General features: G+C 40.7%; 1 long non-coding RNA gene across 1 annotated transcript in view; it reads right to left on the reverse strand.

The window, feature by feature from the left end:
* LOC132597570 (uncharacterized) overlaps positions 1-11,587 on the reverse strand; it is a 63,551-nt gene extending 51,964 nt beyond the window's left edge. The window contains exons 1-2 of the long non-coding RNA XR_009564468.1: positions 10,531-11,587; positions 8,512-8,570 (exon numbers count right to left, since the gene is read on the reverse strand). This is a non-coding gene — a long non-coding RNA (uncharacterized lncRNA). The remainder of the gene's footprint in view (positions 1-8,511; positions 8,571-10,530) is intronic.
* Positions 11,588-23,471: the final 11,884 nt, after the last annotated feature.

Consider the following 23,471-nt stretch of genomic DNA (forward strand, 5'->3'; position numbering starts at 1 on the left):
AGAGAAATGATCAGGTCAGAATCTGTGCCCCTGGAAGGGGACTCAGAGCAAAAGTGAGATTACACAGGAGGAGATCCACCATGGGGAGTGCGTGGTTTGAACCACATATTGGGCACCCCAGTCGGGGTGAAGCTGTTCTGCCTGGCCCAAAACCTTGAGGGTGGTAGAAGGTAATAATACTGAGTGATGTCTGCTCTGGCTCCAAAGGGCCAGAGTGAAGCCACAGGCCCACCCCAGGGAAGAGGCATGAGCCCAGATCCCCTGGGCCTATGTGCTGCTGGGGTGGATCTTGTTTCTGGCCCACAGGGATGCCCTGCTGGGCCTGTAGCCAGACCAATGCCTCGACTGGCCTGAGCAAGGTGACTGGGCGGGACTGGCTGCAGGCCTGGAGAGGGGCGGAGGGAGGTGAGGCTGGGGTACCACTGCTCCTGCAGCCACGCAGGCTCTGCAGCTACCACTCCAGCTGGTAGACGTCCTCCGTGGCCTGGTTGAGTCAGTCAAACTGGCAAGTAGGGCCTCGAACATGGCTTGGAGGCAGGAGGGCTCAGGCTCAGGCTCCTCTCAGGGTCCCGGCTGGCCCAGGCTCATGCTCAGCCCGTCCAGCTGGCTGGAGTTGGTGGAGGTTGAGAGAGGCCCTCTACTGGGTGGGAAGATGAGCCCACCTTGACTGGTTGGAGAGCTGGTGAAACTAACAGGAGGGCTGTGGGAAACCCAAACTCCACTCAAGAGGAATATATGCATGTTTGCTTGCTCCTGAGGCAGGGCAGAGAGGCCAGATTGCAAACTGCTGGAGTGGTTGCCCAATTCCCTGCGACCGGCCCTGTGTGTGTGCCCCAGCCTGAGCCCAGTGAACTCTTTAGCCCAACTTATTAAGTCACAGCTCCACACTGGAGCAAGAGCCATCACAACAAAGGAAAGAGCTAGGCCATAAGAGGCAGAGGCCACTCAGACCCAAAGCAGCATCTGAGTAGGGTGGTGGCCGCCATCACTGGCGCTTTCACAGGTAGTGTATCAGAAGCATTCCTGATCTCTGATGGCAGGTGGACCACCACAGGCCGTGCATCAACACATGCTGAGTTCACATGGGCCCTGCCTGCCCTGCAGTGCAGCTCCACACGAGGGTGGGGGTGGCAGATGCCGAGGGGAGAGAGCAGATGTGAGGGACGAAAGAGACTCAGACCCAAGCATCGTCTGAGCAGGGCTGAGGAAGCTATTATTGGTGCTTGTTCAGGCAGCACACCAAAAGCAGCCTGGACCACTGTCTGTGGACAGACCACCACACCCCACACCCTGTCACAAACTGAGAGCCCTCACAGGGCCCTCTTGCTCTAGCACTGCTCCTGTCAGGGCCAAGGGTGCTGGTGCTGGCATGGAAGACAGCTCACATTTAAAAGGGGCAGAGCCAGCTTGGATATGACCCTCAGGGTTTCTGCTCCAATAATTTGGGATCAGGGCCTGGACCTGCCTCTGACAGGTGATGGACCCTGAGCAGAGGGGAATCCCTGCCTCACACCTGGATCTGGCCCTAGTGCCCCTCCATCTCCAGCCCCACCTCCTACCAAGGTTATAGCTGCCAGCACACCCTGAGGTAAGATGTGACTAGTGTTCATGTCAAATCCAGCTCTCCTACCAAAGCCACTTGGCACAGTCAGATTGTATAGGGCTACTTCCACATAAGGATACCACTTCAAGACTGCAATATTTAACTGTTTTACCTAAATTCATAGAGACAGAGAAAGTTAAACAAAATGAGAAAACAGAGAAACCAGTCTCCATTGAAAGAACAAGAGAAAATTCCAGAAAACATAATGAAACAGAAACCATTTACCAGATAAAGAGTTCAAAGCATTAGTAATAAGGATGCTAACTGAATTAGATGAATACAGTGAGAATTTTAACAAGGAACTAGGAAATATTAAAAAGAACCCATCAGAACTGAAGAATACAATAACTGAAATGAAAAACACACTAGAAGGAATTGATAGCAGACCAAGGGATAAGGAAGAATGCATAAGTGACCTAGAAGATAGAATGGAAATCATCCAATCAGAGCAGCAAAAAGGAAAAAAAAAATAGTTTAAGAGATCTCTGGGATAACATCAAGCATCCCAACATTCCCATTATAGGGGTCCCAGAAGGAGAAGAGAGAAAGGGGTTGACAAGGTATTTGAGATTATGGCTAAAATCTTCACAAACCTGAAAAAGTATATCCAAGTACAGGAAGCACAGAGGGTCCCAAACAAGATGAACCCAAACAGACCCACATCAAAACATATCATAATTAAAACAGCAATAGTTAGAGAATTCTAAAAGTAGCAAGAGAAAAACCAAAGGCACGTGCAAGGGAACCTCCTAAGGCTATTAGCTGATTTCTCTGTAGAAGCTATGCATGCCAGAAGGGAGTGGTATGATATATTCAAAGTGCTGAAAGGGAAAAATCTGTAACCCAGGATACTCTACCCAGCAAGATCATCATTTAGAATTGAAGGAGAGATAAAGAACTTCTCAGACAAACAAAACTAAGAATTCATCAATACTAAACCTACACTAAAAATATGTTAAATGGTCTTCTTTAAGTGGAAAAGAAAAGGCTATAACAAGAAGAATCTATAGGAAAGGAAAAATTCTATGAGGAAAGGCAAATATATAGTAAAGGCTGAGGATCAACCACTCAAATTAGCTAGTATGAAGATTAAAAGACAAAAAATTATAAAAGCAACTATAACTGCAACAAACAGTGAAGGGATAAACATGAAGATATAAATTATGACATCAAAACACAAAATGTGAAGGAGGGGAGTAAAAAAAATGTAGATAATTTAGAATGTGTTTGAACTTAAATATTTAATTACTTTAAATGTCATTGGACTAAATGTTCCAAAAAACATGGGGTGGCTGATTGGATGAAAAAACAAGACCCATCCACATGCTACTTACAAGACACTTACTTCAGAGCTAAAGATACATACAGGCTGAAAGTGAGGGGATGCAAAAAGATATTTCATGCAAACAGAAATAAGAAACAGGTGTAGTAACACTCATATCAGACAAAATAGCCCTTAAAACAAAGTCTGTAACAAAAGACAAAAAGGGCATTATATAATGACAAAGTGATCAATACAAGAATCAATACAAGGAGAGGATATTATACTCATTAACATATATGCATCCAATAGAGGAACACCTAAATATATAAAGCAAACATTAACAGACACAAAGGGAGAAATTGACAATAATACAATAATAGTAGGGCACTTTAATATCCCACTTACATCAATGGAGAGATCATCCAGAAAAAAAAATTCGGTAAGGAATGGTCTTAAATGACAAAATAGGCCAGTTAGACTTAATAGATATCTACACGACCTTCCATCCCAAACACAGTAGAATACACATTCTTTAAGCGCACACAGGACATTCTCCAGGATAGATGACATGCTAGGCCATGAAACTATTCTTGACAAAGTTGAGAACATAGAAATTATATCAAGCATTTTTTCGACCGCAATGGTATGAAACTATAAGTCAGTTACAGAAAGAAAAATGGGAAAGCACAAACGCGTGGATACTAACAACATTCTACTAAAAAACCAATGGATCAATGATGAAATCAAAGAGGAAATCCAAAAACATCTTGAGACAAATGAAAATGGAAACACAACTTTCCAAAATCTATGCAGCAAAAGCATTTCTAGGAGGGAAGTTTATAGAAATACAGGCCTACCTCAAGAAACAAGAAAAATTTCAAATACACAATCTAAATCTACCATCGAACAAAATTAGAAAAAGAACAAATGAAGCCCAAGGTCAGCAGAAGGAAAGAAATAAGATCAGAGAGGAACTAAATTAAATAGAGACTAAAGAAACAACAGAAAATGATCAATGAAATTAAAAGCTGTTTTTTGGAAAAGATAAACAAAATTGATAAACTTTAGCCAGGCTCATCAAGAAGAAAAGAGAGAGGACCAAGTAAACAAAATAAGAAATGATAGAGAAGAAACAGGAGAAACAATCACCAATACAACAGAGATACAAAAAAATCATAAGAGAATGCTATTCACAGTTATATGCCAACAATTCAAACAACTTAGAAGGAATGGACAAATTTCTAGAAACATACAACCTACCAAGACTGAATCAGAAAGACAATTTGAACTGACAAATCACTAGTAGTGAAATTGAATTTGTAGTTGAAAAAAAAAAAAACTCCCAGCAAAAAAAGTCCAGGACTGGATAGCTCGACAGTGGAACTGTATCAAAGTAGAGCTATTACTATCCTTCTCAAACCATTCAAAAAATTGAAGAGGACGGATATTCCCAAATTCATTCTACAAGGCCACCATTACCCCAATACCTAAACCAAACAAAGGCACTACTAAAAAAAAAAAAAGAAAGAAAAGAAAATCACAGGCCAATATCTTTGATGAATATAGATGCAAACATCCTCAAAATATCAGCAAACTGATTTTATACATATATATGCACACACACACTATATATATATATACACACACACACACATACACAAAAGGGATCATACATCTTGATCAAGTGGGATTTATTTCAGGGATACAGGGATGATTCAATATTCACAAAAATCAACACGATACATCACAATAACAAAAAGGATAAAAATCACATGATCATCTCAATGGATGTAGAAAATGCATTTGACAAAATGCAATATCCATTCATGATAAAAACTCTCAAAAATGGTGTAGAGGGCTTCCCTGGTGGCACAGTGGTTGAGAGTCTGCCTGCCAATGCAGGGGACACGGGTTCATGTCCCGGTCTGGGAAGATCCCACATGCCATGGAGTGGCTGGGCCCGTGAGCCATGGCTGCTGAGCCTGCACCTCCGGAGCCTGTGCTCCACAACGGGAGAGGCCACAACAGTGAGAGGCCTGCATACCGCAAAAAAAAAAAAAATGGTGTAGAGGGAATATATATTGACACAATAAAGGCCATTTATGACAAAACCACAGCTAACATCATACTCAACAGTGAAAAGCTGAAAGCCTTTCCTCTAAAATCAAGAACAAGACAAAAATGTCCACTCTTGCAACTTCTATTTAACGTAGTATTGGAAGTCCAAGCCACAGCAATCAGACAAGAAATAAAAGGCATCCAAACTGGAAGGGAAGAAGTAAAACTGTCACTACTTGTAAATAACATGTTAATATAAAAACCCTAAAGTCTCCACCAAAAAATTATTAGAACGAATAAGTGAATTCTGTAAAGTTGCAGGATACAAGATTAATATACATAAATCTCTTTCTTTTCTATGAACTAATAATGAACTATCAGAAATAGAAAGAAAAAAACCCAATAACTCTTAAAATTGAATTTAAAAAAAAACCTAGGAATAAACTTAGGAGGTGAGACAACTATACGCTTAAGACTACAAAACATTGATGAAGGAAACTGATGATAAAAAGGGAAAGATATCCCATGTTCTTGGACTGGAAGAATCAATATTATTAAAATGGCCATACCACCCAAAGCAACCTATGGATTTAATGCAATCCCTATCAAAATACCCAGGACATTTTTCACAGAACTAGAATAAATAATCCTAAAATTTATATGGAACAACAAAAGACCCCAAATATCTAAAGCAATCTTGAGAAAAAAAGAACAAAGCTGGCAGTATCATGCTCCCTGACTTCAGAACACACTACAAAGTTACAGTGATCAAAACACCATGGTACTGACATAAAACCAGAAATATAGATCCATGGAACAGAACAGAGAGCCCAGAAATAAACCCACACACTTACGGTCAATCAATCTACAACAAAGGAGGCAAGAACATACAATGCAGAAAAGACAGTCACTTTAAAAAGTGGTGCTGAGAAAACTGGATAGCTACATGTAAGAGAATGAGCTTAGAGCATTTCCTCACACCAATACAAAAATATACTCAAAATTGATTAAAGACCTAAATGTAAGACCTGAAACCCTAAAACTTCTAGAAGAAAACATAGGCAGAGCACTCTTTGACATAAATTTTAGCAATATTTGTTGTCGTCTCCTAAGGCAAAGGAAATAAGAGCAAAAATGAACAAATGGAAACTAATTAAACTTAAAAGCTTTTATTCAGCAAAGGAAACCTTTGACAAAATGAACCACCTGCTGAATGGGACAAAGTACTTGCAAATGATATGACAAATGAGGAGTCAATATCCAAAGTATATAAACAGGTCATATGATTAAAAAAAAAAACTCAATTAAAAAACGGGAAGACCTGAATAGATATTTTTCCAAAGAATACATTCAAATGGCCAATAGGCACATGAAAGATGTTCAACATCACTAATCATGGAAATGCAAATCAAAACCACAATGAGAGATCGCCTCACATCTGTCACAATGGCTATCATCAAAAAGTCTACAAATAACAAATCCTGAAAATGGTGTGGAGAAAAGGGAACCCTCCTGCACTATTGGTGGGAATGTAAATTGGTGCAGCCACTATGGAGAACAGTGCAGAGGTTCCTCAAAAAACCAAAAATAGAACTACTATCTGATCTAAGCAATTCCACTCCCAGTTATGTATCAAAAAAAAAAAGCCCTTGAAAACACTCATTCAAAAAGATACACGCACCCCAATGTTCACAGCAGAATATTTACAATAGCCAAGATATACAGGCAACCCAAGTGCCAATTGATAGATGAATGGATAAAGATGTGTTTTATATATATATATATATATATACACACACACACACAATGGAGTATTAGTCATAAAAATGAAATTCTGCCATTTGCAACAACGTGGATGAACTTACAGAGTATTATGCTTACTGAAATAAGTCAGAGAAAGACAAATACTGTATGCTATCACTTACACATGGAATCTAAAAAATAAAACAAACAAATATATATGGGAAAATAGAAACAGACTCAGATATAGGGAACAAATTAGTGGTTACCAATGGGGAGAGGGAGGGGGAATGGAAAAAATAGGGGTAGGGGATTAAGAGGTACAAAATACTATGTATAAAATAAGTTACAAACATATATTGTACAGCACAGGGAATACAGCCAACATTTTATGATTATTTTAAATTGAATATAATCCATAAAAATTTTGAATTACTACATTGTACACCTGAAAATAATATAATACTGTATATCAACTATACCTTATTAAAAATATTTTGATTTTGTAAACCCTTGAAAGTGTCTCAGGGACTCCCCAAAAGTCCTTGGACAAGATACCGAGAAACACTGCAGAGGACAAAAGAGACTGGAGTCCCAATATAACTGCATGGAACAGAATCCTCTAACCCCGACACCCCAGACCACCTACCAACATATACCTTCATGTGAATGATAAATAAATCTTCTATCTTCAGTTAGCCACCGTACTTTGATCTCCATTTATGCAGTCAAACCAACAACCTAAGACAATCATTTGACTAGCAGGGTTGTTTTTCTTAAAGCAGTTAAGAATGAAGTGATATTTCTCATACAAAGTGTGAACTAAAAGTGGAAAATAAACTGTAGATTAAGAAAGCCTCCACTATCAAAATAAATGGAAGGAACTGCCTCTCCTTATGGAAGTTAGGAATGTTTCCAAGCTTTCAGATCTGAAGTGTGCCTGTTTCATTTTGTCTGGTCCACTTTGCTCACTTAGAATACCTGGTGACCCCAGTAGGTAAATGAGTCAGCGGAGAGCCAATGGAAGGTTTCTGGTAGGGAAGTGATGTGATCGGAGCAATGTTTCAGAAAGAGCAATCGGATAGCCCTGGGCAAGAGGACTGGAAGAAGAGAGGCTAGCGATGGGAGAGCTGGGCAGACGTAAGGTACCGTAAGATTCTAGGAGAATAATGAGTCTGGATTAGGTCACCGGAGAGGAGGAAGAGAGTGGATTGAGAGTATTAATGCCTGGATCACAGTCCCTACACTGTAATAGTTACAGAGAACCATGGCACAGAGCACAGCCCAACTCTGCACCCAGAATATTCCTTAGGATGGCTTGTTTTCAGAGCCCTGCCTGCTGGTCTGGACCCTGTCAGAACATTAAGGATCCCTTTAAGTCATTCCCAAAGCTGCCTATAGCTGATCCCATGTTTCCCTCCCCAGAGCCGAATTATCCCACTCTCCACCTCCACACGCTGATGGATCTGAAACAGACAGCACACGTGGCCACATCTCACCTCTTAGTAGGTGGCAGTGGTAAAAGAGTTGCCTCCTCGGGCTGCTTGCCTTATAATCCCACCAAAAGTCCCTGCCGGGCTTCCCTGGTGGTGCAGTGGTTGAGAGTCCGCCTGCCGATGCAGGGGATGCGGGTTCATGCCCCGGTCCGGGAAGATCCCACATGCCGCAGAGCGGCTGGGCCCGTGAGCCATGGCTGCTGAGCCTGCGCATCCGGAGCCTGTGCTCCGCAACAGGAGAGGCCACAACAGTGAGAGGCCCGCGTACCGCAAAAAAAAAAAAAAAAGTCCCTGCCTCCCAGTCCTGGGAAGGGAACAAGGGGGTCACTGCCCTGGGCTGTGGCCCTTACCTGTGTTCAAGATATCCTCGATGGTTCTTTGAATTTATCATAGTCCTCCTTCCTGCAATCTGGAATGAAATATTAGTGTGCTCAGCAATAGAAAGGATAATAGTCAACACGTACAGATTGTTTACAATGTGCCGGGTACACATTTAAGTGCTTTATACACACGCAGTTGTTTAATCCTCCAAACAACCATTGAAGACAGGTAGTAGTATCATCACCATACAGATGATGGAACTTAAGCACAGGATATTGAACAACTTGCTGATATCGTATATCTAGTAACTGAAGCAGCCTGGATTTAAGCCAGGTCATCTGCCTCCAAAACCCTGCAGTCTTAACCGTAACACTCGACCATCTCAAATATGGTGCCCAGGGTTGAAGCCTGGGCTCTGGAGGATAGCCATTCCCAAGAACGTGAGAAAAAGAGAAGGCAGGGAGGGCTTGATATTATATTCACAGCACCTAATACCCAAACACACAGAACTGGAGAAAAATCAATTTGATTCTCTTTCTGTGCCTTTACAACACATGCCCAAATTCATCGGATCTCTTGTGTCAGAAATAGAATGGAATCAAATACAAGTCTAAAGTGAGGAGTCTGGAGTGCTGGACTATTGGTTTTAAATCAATCAGGAGCTTTCATGTATAACTTGCTGAAAAGCAGGGAGAAGTGTTCCTGGTTCCGGGTTGCTACTGGGCTTCTAATTACCCACTCAGAAAGCAGTCTCTCACCAGGGCCAACACCTGGTGCATTCACAGCCTTACTTGTGTGTTCTAAGGAAGATGGCAAAGCCCTCTACTCTCTCTTCACCAAGGAGCTGCCTGATAGCCAGGGTCCTTGAATCTCCAGGTTTTATCAGTAGATGAGATACTTAGGCACAGTTGGTCAAAGGCCACCCATGTGTTTTTCTTCCAGAATGATTCTGAGTTTTTATTTGTGGAATCCATGTTTATGCCTTTGGCAGCCAGGCCAGTTTTCTACATATTTAAAATACCAACTCAAACCTTACCAGCACTGATACCTTTTCGTCCCGCAATAGACAGAATCTCCTTCCTGGGGTCTTCACAGCACCGTGACCATCCTTTAGCACTTACTAAATCACATTATTATTGATTGCTTAAATAACTGTTATTCCACCAGATTATGAGCCTCTCTAAGACAAATGTTACCAAACCAGGTTTGTTTTGCTTGATGAACAGCAAGCCAACACTCTGATACCGAGGTTTGCAAGCGAAGAGAGGGTTTATTCACAAGGCAGCCAAGCGAGGAGACAGGAGAATAAACCTCTAATGAGCCTACCCCTAGGCAAGGGGCTTTGCAGGGTAGAAAGAGACTGGGAAAGATTGGGCTGTGATGTTGCCCACGATGGGTTGTGTCAGGCAGAGGGAAAAAGCCAGAGACAGTAAATGTCTTGGTAGGTAGAGGAGAGAAGGGTAAGGGAAGGGGACGGGAGGATTTAAGACAAATTTCCTTACATCATAATTGTCTCTAGAACCAGCCCAGAAGGGAAAAACATATGATTATTCTGCATATCTCATTGATGCATTTTTGGAATCCCAGTGCTTAGTTTAGTATTAATTTTATGTGTAGATATCAGGGTTAGACCAACTGGTCTAATTCTCTTGGAAATGTGGCACCCAATGAACCAAACTGCTGCAGTGTATAATTCAGTGCTTTCAAGGCCAAAGCAAATGCTCCACATTTAGCCTTCTTTTTTCTGAATAAACTAATCAATCCACTGGATGAACCCACATTTCCTTTTCACAGCCAAATCCCAAACAATATGATGATTTCTCAGTTCCCAATGGCAGTTTAGTCTGGACCTGGTTGTGCTATATGACTTGGTGGCTTAGAGGGCACTTCGAGACCCCCGTAACTGCAGAGACCTGGGAAAACACAGCACATTGAGCTGCTCTGTGCTGTGGACGGGAGGCTCATTTCTGCAGGACGCCAGACTTCCCACTCCTTATCCACCACCCCCCTTCCACGGTTGTTTGCTTCTCCCCTCCCCTGTTGCTTACCTTCAGGGCCATTTACTCTTCCAAAGCCACCTGCTCCTCCTTGCCTTTGAGTCTCTAGGTGCCAGCTCTCTAAGATCTGACCTCGGGACCTGCCAAATCAGAGCTGGGATGGCTTTTCCCATCTGCAGCAAAAGCCATTTCAAAGCAGACAGAGCGCTGGGCTTCTCATATCTTCCTTGCTGCATGTGTTTGTGGCTGCAAAAACCAATTACTGAAGCTCAGCTGTAAGAAATGAAATGTATTTAGTCACAGGTGAAGTTCATGAACACGGTATTAGCTGCAGAATGTGTGCGGTGGCATCTTTTACAAATGAATGCATATCCTCAATCCTGCTCCTTTTACAAATAAGCCATCTCCAGAGCGATGTTGTTGGCAAAAACAGAAGTAAGTCTAATGGCCTGGCAGCCGCCAAGCTGCTCAGAATAATGAGCTATGGCACATAGCACTTTATCTTCATCTGATTTTTCCCTCTGCTTGTTTATAGCATCTGAAATGCCCATATTCCCTTGGGATCAAACAGGCTTTTAGCCCTGCAGGACAAACTCTCCCCTCTACACTTTCCGAGTTAATATTTGAAGCTGTTGAACCAAGAGGAATTGTTGCACAGAGAGAACACAGAAAGCAAATGAGGGCACGTTTGGATACCACTCAGACTTTCCCAGCACAAGTCCTGAGAATGACTGTATACTCTCTTCCAATTGCCCCAGAACGATTTGGACAACCAAACCATCAGATTTAGTTGACCTGTTTACACTAAATACAAACTTTGGTGGAAATACATTTTTTATTGAGAAAGCAACTTGATTTGATAATTTGTGCTTCCACAGAGAAGTTACACCTGGTAGACCCCTCAATATCAACTGTTATTCTAGGTGAAAAGGGAAAGCTTTTTAAAACCAGATCTAAAAGGACCTTGAAGAGGCCTTGAGAAGTCAGACTTTTCAGGGTGTTGGCTTATTGTTCAAACCATACAAGAGGTATCTGTATGGGTCACTTAGATCCTCGGTTGAGCCATGGCCTCTGCTAGTGGTGGCTCTCCTTGGTTTGCCTCCCAACAGAAGGCGCGTTGACTTACCAGGCTGAGTGCTGGTTTCCACTGCCAGCTCTCTTATCCATACTGCTGGAGAGTACTAGGTTAATCCTACAATATTATCTAACTGCTTTTAACTCTCCTTTGTTCTCTACTTTCTACTTGGAGCCACTATGAGGTTAAAAAAAAAAAAAAAGTCTGAAGGAAGCTTAAACTTACCAACAGAGTTTGTTATGAAACTTTGCAAATGCTTGCAGAGACCTTCATCCACTCAGCTCTTCTCACTTTTGGCCAATGCCTCAGTACTTCCTTTACTGGGAGGAAAAAAGTCTACAGTTGTGTGTTTTCTTGTTCACCCTCTGGTCTGTTCAAAATTCTATCTGCATATGAATACGCTGCTCTTTTTTATGATCTCCGGTGGTGTCTAACCCTTCTTTCCCAGACTAATTAGTCAACTTGAGTTCTTAAATCCATACTCTCTTTTTCCTTGGTGCCTTTGCTCCACTACGTTTCTTCTTCCCTGGTACCTTCAGTTTCTACTCCTGCCCTGGCTCCCCTTCCTAACTGCCTGCAGATATGCACACACCCGTGCCTGGGAAGATTTCCCAAGCTATCCGGCTACTTTACTTCTGCTTTTTCCTACCAAGACTCTTGACCAAATGCCACCCAGCCTCCACCTCCAGAAATAGTAATACTAATAAAGAAATGATGTTACCAAACCAGGTTCATCTTACCTGATGCACAGCAAGCCAAAATGCTAAGACACCGAGGTTTGCAGCAGAGCGGGTAATTCACAAGGCAAACCAAGCAAGGAGATGGAGGATACGTCTCAGCTGTGCCTCACGGAAAACAAGGGGTATGCGGTATTTATGGGATAAAGAATAAAGAATCAGGGTGGTCTGAGGCGAGGGGAAGGGCGATTGGGAAAACGGGCAGTAATCATCACTCTGCACAGGCTTAACTATGCTACAAGGCTCTGCCTGTTCGAAAAATGAAGGCGCTTGGCACGCTCTGAGGGTGGAGTTTTCGGCCCTCTGACGTCAAAAGACACTTGCGCATGCCCAGCTGGAGGCTCCGTGGTCCTATCCTGTCTCAACCAGCTCAGCTGGAACTAGACTCAGCTGACTCCAAGCTGCCGGAAAAAAACTTGGACAAACTTTTAATTTTTTTTTTAAACATCTTTATTGGAGTATAATTGCTTTACAATGGTGTGTTAGTTTCTGCTATTGGGCAAACATTGTTTAGGCTACTTGCCGCTTGGAGGACAAGTCTTTTGTAGATGACCTTGATTAGCGAAGACAGGTAAAATGAATTTGACTAACGATTACCCACGGTTTCAATGATAAATAACACTTGAGTGCCTACTCTGTGCCTATACTGTCTTAGAACTGTATACACATTGTCCTTTAGCCTCACAAAAACCTTATGAGTTAGCTACTATTATTACCATTATTATCTCCATTTTAAAGATGGGGAGATGGAGGCATAAAGGAGTTAAGCATCTTGCACAAGATCACACAGCAAGCTTGGAGCAGAGATGGGACTGAAATCCAGGTAGTCGGCTCTCAGGGCCCACAGTTTACATCATTATCTTCTCTCTTGTTCTGCAAATGGCCCTCCCAGCATTCTGAACCCATATGCAAGAAGCGCACTGACCTCATAAGAGTTGAACCCACGGACATTATCAATTTCTTGTTCTCATCAACCTTTCTGCAGTATCTGATATGGTTGATTTTCTGTTCCCATCTTCGTTTTGACCCTCTCCTCTCGTTTGGCTCTCACAGCACCATACTGTTATAGTTCTTATCCATTTTCTCTGACCTTTCTTTCTCTGTCCTCTTCACTAACTCCATTTTCTGCCCTTAATATATATGAGCATGCCTGAGACGTTGCCACTCTTAATATAAAGTCTCTCACCCCATGCCTTCAACTGTGTCTACTGCCACTGAATCTTAGTTCTATAGCTTTAGCTCCACTGTCCCTCCTGGCACCAGGCTTGCATTTCCAACTGAATGGTGAACTTTTCCACTAGATTATATCACCTTCACTTCAAATGCACTATGTTAATATAAGTGAATCATATTTTCTGCAAATTACTAAAGCATTGTTCTTCTCTGTCCTCCACCTCTGCTTTTGTTCAATGGTGCTATTACTCATCTAGTCACTGGGCTTAGAATGTGGATGTCATCTCTGAAGACTCCCTCCTTGTCACCATTTAGCATTACCTACTCAAAATTCAGTCTTTTCAGTTCTTACTTTCCTGATGCTCACAACTTTCTCTTCTATTCTATTGTCTTTCCAATGCCAGCACCCTAGAAGATGTCCTTATTAGCTAATGCTTGGCCTACAGTTTTAGCCAGTCTCTGACCTTCTTCCCTCTCTTGCTGACCCCAATCTATATGGCTGGCTGCCAAAATGTCATCAATCCAAAACACTACTTCCATCACATTATAACCCTGCTCATAAATCCAAAGAGGATTCCTATGAGAAAGTCCCACACCCATTAGCCTGGCATTTAATGCCCTCTCTAAGCTGAGCACAGTCTGTCTTTCCAGCTTTCTGCCCTCTACTCCAAGTGGGCTCTGCCTATATCCAAACATATTCAGCACACTGTTGTGTCCACACCTTGGCTCTCCCTTCCTGGGATGATGCCCTTGCTTTTCTCCACAGACTACTAACCTTTCAGGATCCAGCTTCCGTTCTTGTTTCTTCAATCAATATGTTATGACCACATTCTCCTAGAAATGAGCTCCTTCCTCTGCATTCTATAGTAATGATCATCTATGCCATCAACGTAGCACTAAGCATTTCCTGCCTATATTTTCATGTGATAGGCATTTCCTCCCAAACTCTTTTTTTCAAACACACTGTGCAGTTGTTAGAATCTGGGTACTATATTTGGTGTTTTAAAGTCACCGTATTTTAATAATATATTGAGAAGTAGGTATTTTATCTGTACTTTACAGATAAGGAAACTGAGTCTCTGAGAAATTAAGTAAATTGGCTGAGGAAGCAGCTAACATGAATCTAAGCAGGGATTTTAACCAGGGACTGTGACTCTGGAGCCCATTCTGTTTCTGTTGTACCACACCATGTCCTTTCAACTGCCTTGAGGGCAATGATCCAATTTTACATCTCTCTGTATACTCCATGGTTCCTAGCACAGCTCTTGAACATACTGCTCAAAACTGTTGCTGTGTGAAAGATGGTGCTGCCAAAAAATTAAAATTTCCTAACATAAAAAGCCCGGGTCCTCCATAGGAGCCCATTGTCAACATGGGAAAGGAGGGGCGTCAGTCTGCCATAACAGCCTCATTGTCAGTGGGGTGGAGCTGCAGCCACAGTGGGTTCTGTGAACTCTGTGGGCATGAACATGCAGAGGCGGGGCTGAAGTATGAGCCCGTTACTGGCAATCCACTGTGGGCCTGGGGAGGCAGCCCTGTTGGGTTCTCACTCTGGTGGATTTTGGAACCAGGACTGTGTACGTATTCCTGAGTTGATTATCTGTGGGTTCAGGGGATGCAGCTCCCGAGGGTTTATGTGCTGATGGTTTTATGAGTGTGCATGTGTACCTAAGAGACTTCTGAGCCAATGACTGGAGTCCACAAGTGGAGGTGGCTCCCGAGGACAGCACCAGCAACAGTGATCTTTGTGGGCACACACACCAGGTGGCAGGTGGCATCACAGAATCAGACGTCCTGGTAGACATCTCCTGGGGAAGAACACACACAGTCGCTCCTTTCCCAGCGAGAATGCTCTAGTTCTGCCTACCTCACAATGCAGCTTAGAACCAGACCTGGGGGCTTCTATTCCAACAGCTGGAGAGCAGACCCTGACCCCAACAGGGCTGTGACAACCACAGAGCAGAGAGGAAGCCCTGCCCAACATCCAGTGCAGGCTCTGGTCACCACAACACCAAACACACCCCCTATCAAGGGGACAAGGGCCAGCACACACTAAGGAAAGATGTGGCAAGAATCCATACCAAAAACAGCCCTCACACCAAAAATACTGGACTCAAGCAGGCTACACAGGGACAGCCCAACATAAAAAACAGCCCTTCAAAACCACGGTTGATAGCTGTTTCTCCTAGATTTATAGAGTCAGAGAAACATAAGAAAAATGAAAAAGCAAAGGAACTATTCCCAACTAAAAGAACAAGAGAAATCCCCTGAAAGGACAAACAATGCTCCAGTCTGAAATGCTGAAAGAATTAAGAAAGGCTATCAATAGAAATGGGGATCACTAACAAGGAATTAGAAACTATAAGGAAAAGCCAATCAAACTCAGACAACTCAATTGCTGAAATGAAAACCGAGTTAAAGACAATAAATAGCAAACTAAATAATGCAGAAGGATGAATGAGCGATCTGGAAGAAGAATAACAAATCACCCAATCAGAACAGCAGACAGAAAAACAAAAGAAAAAAAATGAAAGCACCATATGAGATCTATAGGATAATACAAAGCATGACAATCTATACATAATAGGAATCCCAGAAGGAGAAGAAAGAGAAAAGGGGGTCAAAAATGTATTTGAAGAAATTATGGTTAAAAACTTCCCAAACTTAAAAGAGAAAACAGACATCAAAGTATAGGAAGCACAGAGGGTCCCAAACAAGATGAACCCAAACCAAGACATACTATAATTAAGACGGCAAAAGTTAAAGAGAGAATTCTAAAGGCAACAAGGGAAAAAGAAAAAGTCAGTTATAAGGGTACCTCCATAAGGCTATCAGCTGATTTCTCTACAGAAACTTTGCAGGCCAGAAAGAAGTGGCAAGATACATTCAAAGTCCTGAGAGGGAAAAACCTGCAACCTAGGATACACTACCCAGCAAGATTATCATTTAGAATACGAGAGAGAAAGAACTTCTCAGACAAGTTAAAAACGAAAAGAATATAGCAGTACTAAACCTATCTTAAAAGAAATATTGAAAGGTCTTCTCTAGAGACAAAAGAAGCAAGAATCTATAGGAAAGGGAAAATCAAAACTGGTAAGGTAAATATGTAAAAGGATTGAAGATTACTTTAAAAAGCCGGTACATAGATTAAAAAACAATCAAAAAATTCTGTGAAAGTAATTATAATTACAATGAGCAGTAAAAGGATAAACATGAAGATATAAAAGAGGACCTCAAAATCACAAAATGTCGGGGAGGGAAGTAAGAATATATAGATCTTTCAGAATGTGTTTGAGCTTATATGACTACCAGTCTAAAGCAAATAGATATAGTTATGTGTTAACATACTTGAAAATCAGGGTAACCACAAATCAAAAACATACAATAGATTCACAAAAAGCAAAAAGAAAGGAACTCAGACATAATACAAAAGAAAACCATCAAACCACAAAAGGAAAAATGAAAAGAAGAAAGGAACAAAGAAGAAATATAAAATCAACTGGAAAACAAGGTCTAAAGTGGCAATAAATACATACTTATCAATAATTACTTAAATGTTGGGACTTCCCTGGTGGTGCAGTGGTTAAGAATCCGCCTGCCAATGCAGGGGACACAGGTTCAATCCCTGGCCAGGAAGATCCCATATGCTGCAGAGCAACTAAGCCTGCGAGTCATAACTACTGAGCCCATGTGCCACAACTACTGAGGCCTGCTCACCTAGAGCCCATGCTCTGCAACAAGAGAAGCCCACACACAACAAAGAGTAGCCCCCACTCACTGCAACTAGAGAAAGCCCACACGCAGCAACGAAGACCCAACGCAGCCAAAAATAAATAAATATTTTAAAAAATTACTTAAATGTCAATGGATTAAATGCTCCCATCAAAAGACTCAGAGTGGCAGATTGGATAATGAAACAAGAATCTACAATATGCTGCCTACAGGAGACCCACTTTAGGGCAAGGACACACAGATTGAAAGTGAGGGGATGGACAAAGTTATTTCACACAAATGGAAATGACAAGAAAGTAGGGGTAGAACTACTCATATCAGACAAAATAGACTTTAAAACAAAGGCCATAAAGAAAGACAAAGAAGGACATTATATCATGATAAAAGGATCAATACAAGAAGAGGATATCGCACTTGTTAACATATATGCACCCAATATAGTGGCACCTAAATACATAAAACAAATACTAACAGATATAAAGGGATAAATCGATTGGAATACAATAATAGTAGGAGATTTTAACACCCCACTGACATCAATGGACAGATCTTCCAGACAGAAAATCAATAAGGCAACAGAGATCCTGAATGACATAATAGAACAGTTAGACTTAATTAATATCTATAGAACACTACATCCAAAAAAACCCAGAATACACATTCTTTTCAAGCACACATGGAACATTCTTTAGGATAGACCACACAGGTCACAAAACATGCCTCAACAAATTTAAGATGATAGAAATTATTTCCAGTGTCTTTTCTGACCAAAATAGCATGACACTAGAAATCAACCATAGAAAGAGAAACGAGAAAAAATGATTACATGGAGACTAAACAACATGCTACTAAAAAAACCAATGAGTCAATGATGAAATCAAAGAGGAAGTTAAAAAAATACTTCGAGACAAATGAGAATGAAAACACAGCCATACAAAATCTATGGGATGCAGCAAAAGCAGTTCTAAAAGGGAAGTTCATAGCAATACAGGCCTTTCTCAAAAAATAAGAAAAATCTCAAATAAACAATCTAACCAACCACCTAAAAGAATTAGAAAAAGAAGAACAAATAAAGCTTAACATCAGCAGAAGGAAATAATAAAGATTGTAGAGGACATAAAGTAGAGATTTAAAAAACAGAAAAAATCAATACAACTAAGAGCTGGTTTTTTGAAAGGATTAAAAAATTTGACAAACCTCTGGCCAGGCTCATTAAGAACAAAAGAAACTGAACTGAAATAAACAAAACAAGAAATAAAAGAGGAGAAATAACAACTGTTTCTGCAGAAATATAACATACCATAAGAAAATATTATGAACAGTTTATATGCCAGCAAAATGGACAACCTAGAAGAAATGGATAAGTTTCTAGAAACATACAACCTGCCAAAACTGAATCAAGAAGGAACAATGTGAACAGACTGAACCCTAGAAGTAAAATAGAATCTGTGGGCTTCCCTGGTGGTGCAGTGGTTAATCCACCTGCCAATGCAGGGGACACAGGTTCAAGCCCTGGTCTGGGAATATCCCACATGCCATGGAGCAACTAAGCCCATGCGCCACAACTACTGAAGCCCACATGCCTAGAGCCTATGCTCCACAACAAGAGAATCCACCACAATGAGAAGCCTGCACACCACAACGAAGAACAGCCCCTGCTTGCTGCAACTAGAGAAAGCCCGTGTGCAGCAACGAAGACCCACTGCAGCCAAAAAATAAATTAATTAATTTTTTAAAATTATTTAAAAAATGGAATCTGTAATTAAAAAACAAACAAACAAAAAAACCTCCTTGTAAACAAAAGTCCAGGACTGGATGGCTTCACTGGGGAATTCTACCAAACATACAAAGAACAACTTATAACTCTCCTCAAACTCTTGCAAAAGATTGAAGAGGAAGGAACAAGCTCAAAGTCATTCTATGAAGCCACCATCACCCTTACACCAAACCCAGACACAGATACTACCAAAAAAGAAAATTACAGGCCAATATCACTGATGAATATAGATGCAAAAATCCTCAGCAAAATATTAGCAAACTGAATCTAACAATACATAAAAAGGATCATACACCATGATCAAGTTAGGTTTATTCCAGGATCACAAGGATGGTACAGTGTACTCAAATCAATCAATGTGATATACCACAACAACAAAAGCAGACAAAAACCACATGATCATCTCAATAGATGCAGAAAAAGCATTTGATAAAATTCAACATCCATTCATGATAAAAACTCTTACCGAAGTGAGTATAGAAGGAACATATCTCAACATAATAAAAGCCATTTATGACAAACCCACAGCTGAAATAATACTCAATGGTGAAAAGCTGAAAGCTTTCCCACTAAAATCTGGAATAAGACAAGGATGCCCACTCTCACCACTTCTATTTAACAGAGTATTGGAAGTCCTAGCCATGGTAATCAGACAAGAGAAAGAATTAAAAGGTAGCCAAATCAAAAGGGAAGAGGTAAACTTGTCATTGTATGCAGATGATCAGTACTCAATGTAGAAAACCCTAAAGATTCCACACACAAAATAAACTATTAGAACTGATAAATGAATTCAGCAAGGTAGCAGGATATGAGATAAATATACAGAAATCTGTTGCATTTCTTTACACTAATAATGAGATATCAGAAAGAGAAAGTTAAAAAAAAGTCCCTTAAAAAATCACATTCAAAAATAAAATACCTGGGAATAAACCTAACCAAGGAGGTTAAAGACATATGCTGAGAACTATAAAACACTGATAAAGGAAATTGAATGTTATTCAAGGAAATGGAAAGATATCCCATGCTCTTGGATTAGAAGAATTAATATAGCTAAAATGGTCATACTACCCGAAGCAATCTACAGATTTAATGTGATCCCTATCAAATTACATGACATTTTTCACACAACTAGAACAAATAATACTAAAGTTTATATGGAACAACAAAACAGAATTGCCAAAGCAATCCTCAGGAAAAAGAACAAAGCTGGAGTCACGACCCTTCCAGACTTCAGACAATACGACAAAGCTACAGTAATCAAAACAGCATGGTATTGGTACAAAAACAGACATATAGGTATTTTTTGATTTCCTCTTTGATTTCTTCAGTGATTACTTTGTTATTAAGTAGTGTATTGTTTAGCCTCCATGTGTTTGTATGTTTTACAGATTTTTACATGTAATTGATATCTAGTCTCATAGCATTGTGGTCAGAAAAGATACTTGATACAATTTCAATTTTCTTAAATTTACCAAGGCTTGATTTGTGACCCAAGATATGATCTATCCTGGAGAATGTTCCATGAGCACTTGAGAAAAATGTGTATTCTGTTGTTTTGGATGGAATGTCCTATAAATATCAATTAAGTCCATCTTGTTTAATGTATCATTTAAAGCCTGTGTTTCCTTATTTATTTTCATTTTGGATGATCTGTCCATTGGTGAAAGTGGGGTGTTACAGTCCCCTACTATGAATGTGTTACTGTCAATTTCCCCTTTTATGGCTGTTAGTATTTGCCTTATGTATTGAGGTGCTCCTATGTTGGGTGCATAAATATTTACAACTGTTATATCTTCTTCTTGGATCGATCCCTTGATTATAATGTAGTGTCCTTCTTTGTCTCTTGTAATAGTCTTTATTTTAAAGTCTATTTTGTCTGATATGAGAATTGCTACTCTAGCTTTCTTTTGATTTCAATTTGCATGGAATATCTTTTTCCATCCCCTCCCTTTCAGTCTGTATGCGTCCCTAGGCCTGAAGTGGGTCTCTTGTAGACAGCATATATATGGGTCTTGTTTTTGTATCCAGTAAGCCAGTCTGTGTCTTTTGGTGGGAGCATTTAATCAAAAAATACCTAGAGGGCATCCCTGGTGGTGCAGTGGTTGAGAGTCCGCCTGCTGATGCAGGGGACACGGATACGTGCCCTGGTCCGGGAAGATCCCACATGTCGCGGAGTGGCTGGGCCTGTGAGCCATGGCCGCTGAGCCTGTGCGTCCGAAGCTTGTGTTCTGCAAGGGGAGAGGCCACAACAGTGAGAGGCCCAGGTACCGCAAAAAAAAAAAAAAGAAAAAACCCCTAGAAACAAATGACAATGGAGACACTATGACGCAAAACCTATGGGATGCAGCAAAAGCAGTTCTAAGAGGAAAGTTTATAGCAATACAATCCTACCTTAAGAAACAGGAAAAAACTCGAATAGAAAACCTAACCTTGCACCTAAAGCAATTAGAGAAAGAAGAACAAAAAAACCCCAAAGTTAGCAGAAGGAAAGAAACCATAAAAATCAGATCAGAAATAAATGAAAAAGAAATGAAGGAAATGATAGCAAAGATCAATAAAACTAAAAGCTGGTTCTTTGAGAAGATAAACAAAATTGATAAACCATTAGCCAGACCCATCAAGAAAAAAAGGGAGAAGACTCAGATCAATAGAATTAGGAATGAAAAAGAAGAAGTAACAACTGACACTGCAGAAATACAAAAGATCATGAGAGATTACTACAAGCAACTCTATGCCAATAAAACGCACAACCTAGAAGAAATGGACAAATTCTTAGAAATGCACAACCTGTCAAGACTGAAGAAATAGAAAATATGAACAAACCAATCACAAGCACTGAAATTGAAACTGTGATTAAAAATCTTCCAACAAACAAAAGCCCAGGACCAGATGGCTTGACAGGTGAATTCTACCAAACATTTAGAGAAGAGCTAACACCTGTCCTTCTCAAACTCTTCCAAAATATAGCAGAGGGAGGAACACTCCCAAACTCATTCTTTTTTTTTTAAATTAATGAATTAATTAATTAATTTACTTTCGGCTATGTTGGGTCTTCATTTCTGTGCGATGGCTTTATTCAGTTGCAGCGAGCGGGGGCCACTCTTCAATGCGGTGCGCAGGCCTCTCACTGCTGCGGCCTCTCCCGTTGTGGAGCACAGGCTCCAGATGCGCAGGCTCAGTAGTTGTGGCTCACAGGCTTAGTTGCTCCACGGCATGTGGGATCTTCCCAGACCAGGACTTGAACCCATGTCCCCTGCATTGACAGACAGATTCCTAACCACTGCACCACGAGGGAAGCCCCCAAACTCATTCTACGATACCACCATCACCCTGATACCCAAACCGGACAAGGATGTCACAAAGAAAGAAAACTACAGGCTAATATCACTGATGAACATAGATGCAAATATCCTCAACAAAATACTAGCAAACAGAATCCAACAGCACATTAAAAGGATCATACACCATGATCAAGTGGGGTTTATTCCAGGAATGCAAGGATTCTTCAATATACGCAAATCAATCAACGTGATACACCATATTAACAAATTGAAGGAGAAAAACCATATGATCATCTCAACAGATGCAGAGAAAGCTTCTCACAAAATTCAACACCCATTTATGATAAAAACCCTGCAGAAAGTAGGCATAGAGGGAACTTTCCTCAACATAATAAAGGCCATCTATGACAAACCCACAGCCAACATTGTCCTCAATGGTGAAAACCTGAAAACATTTCCACTAAGATTAAGAACAAGACAAGGTTGCCCACTCCAGTCTTATTCAACATAGTTTTTGAAGTTTTAGCCACAGCAATCAGAGAAGAAAAAGAAATAAAAGGAATCCAAATCGGAAAAGAAGAAGTAAAGCTGTCACTGTTTACAGATGACATGATACTATACATAGGGAATCCTAAAGGTGCTACCAGAAAACTACTAGAGCTAATCAATGAATTTGGTAAAGTAGCAGGAAACAAAATTAATGCACAGAAATCTCTTGCATTCCTATACACTAATGATGAAAAATCTGAAAGTGAAATTAAGAAAACACTCCCATTTACCACCGCAACAAAAAGAATAAAATATCTAGAAATAAACCTACCTAATGAGACAAAAGACCTGTATGCAGAAAATTATAAGACACTGATGAAAGAAATTAAAGATGATACAAATAGATGGAGAGATATACCATGTTCTTGGATTGGAAGAATCAACATTGTGAAATTGACTCTACTACCCAAAGCAATCTACAGATTCAATGCAATCCCTATCAAACTACCACTGGCGTTTTTCACAGAACTACAACCAAAAATTTCACAATTTTTATGGAAACACAAAAGACCCCGAATAGCCAAAGCAATCTTGAGAACGAAAAATGGAGCTGGAGGAATCAGGCTCCCTGACTTCAGACTATACTACAAAGCTACAGTAATCAAGACAGTATGGTACTGGCACAAAAACAGAAAGATAGATAAATGGAACAGGACAGAAAGCCCAGA

This window comes from Globicephala melas, chromosome 7 (assembly GCF_963455315.2).
Source record: "Globicephala melas chromosome 7, mGloMel1.2, whole genome shotgun sequence".
In the NCBI taxonomy this organism is placed as follows: domain Eukaryota; kingdom Metazoa; phylum Chordata; class Mammalia; order Artiodactyla; family Delphinidae; genus Globicephala; species Globicephala melas.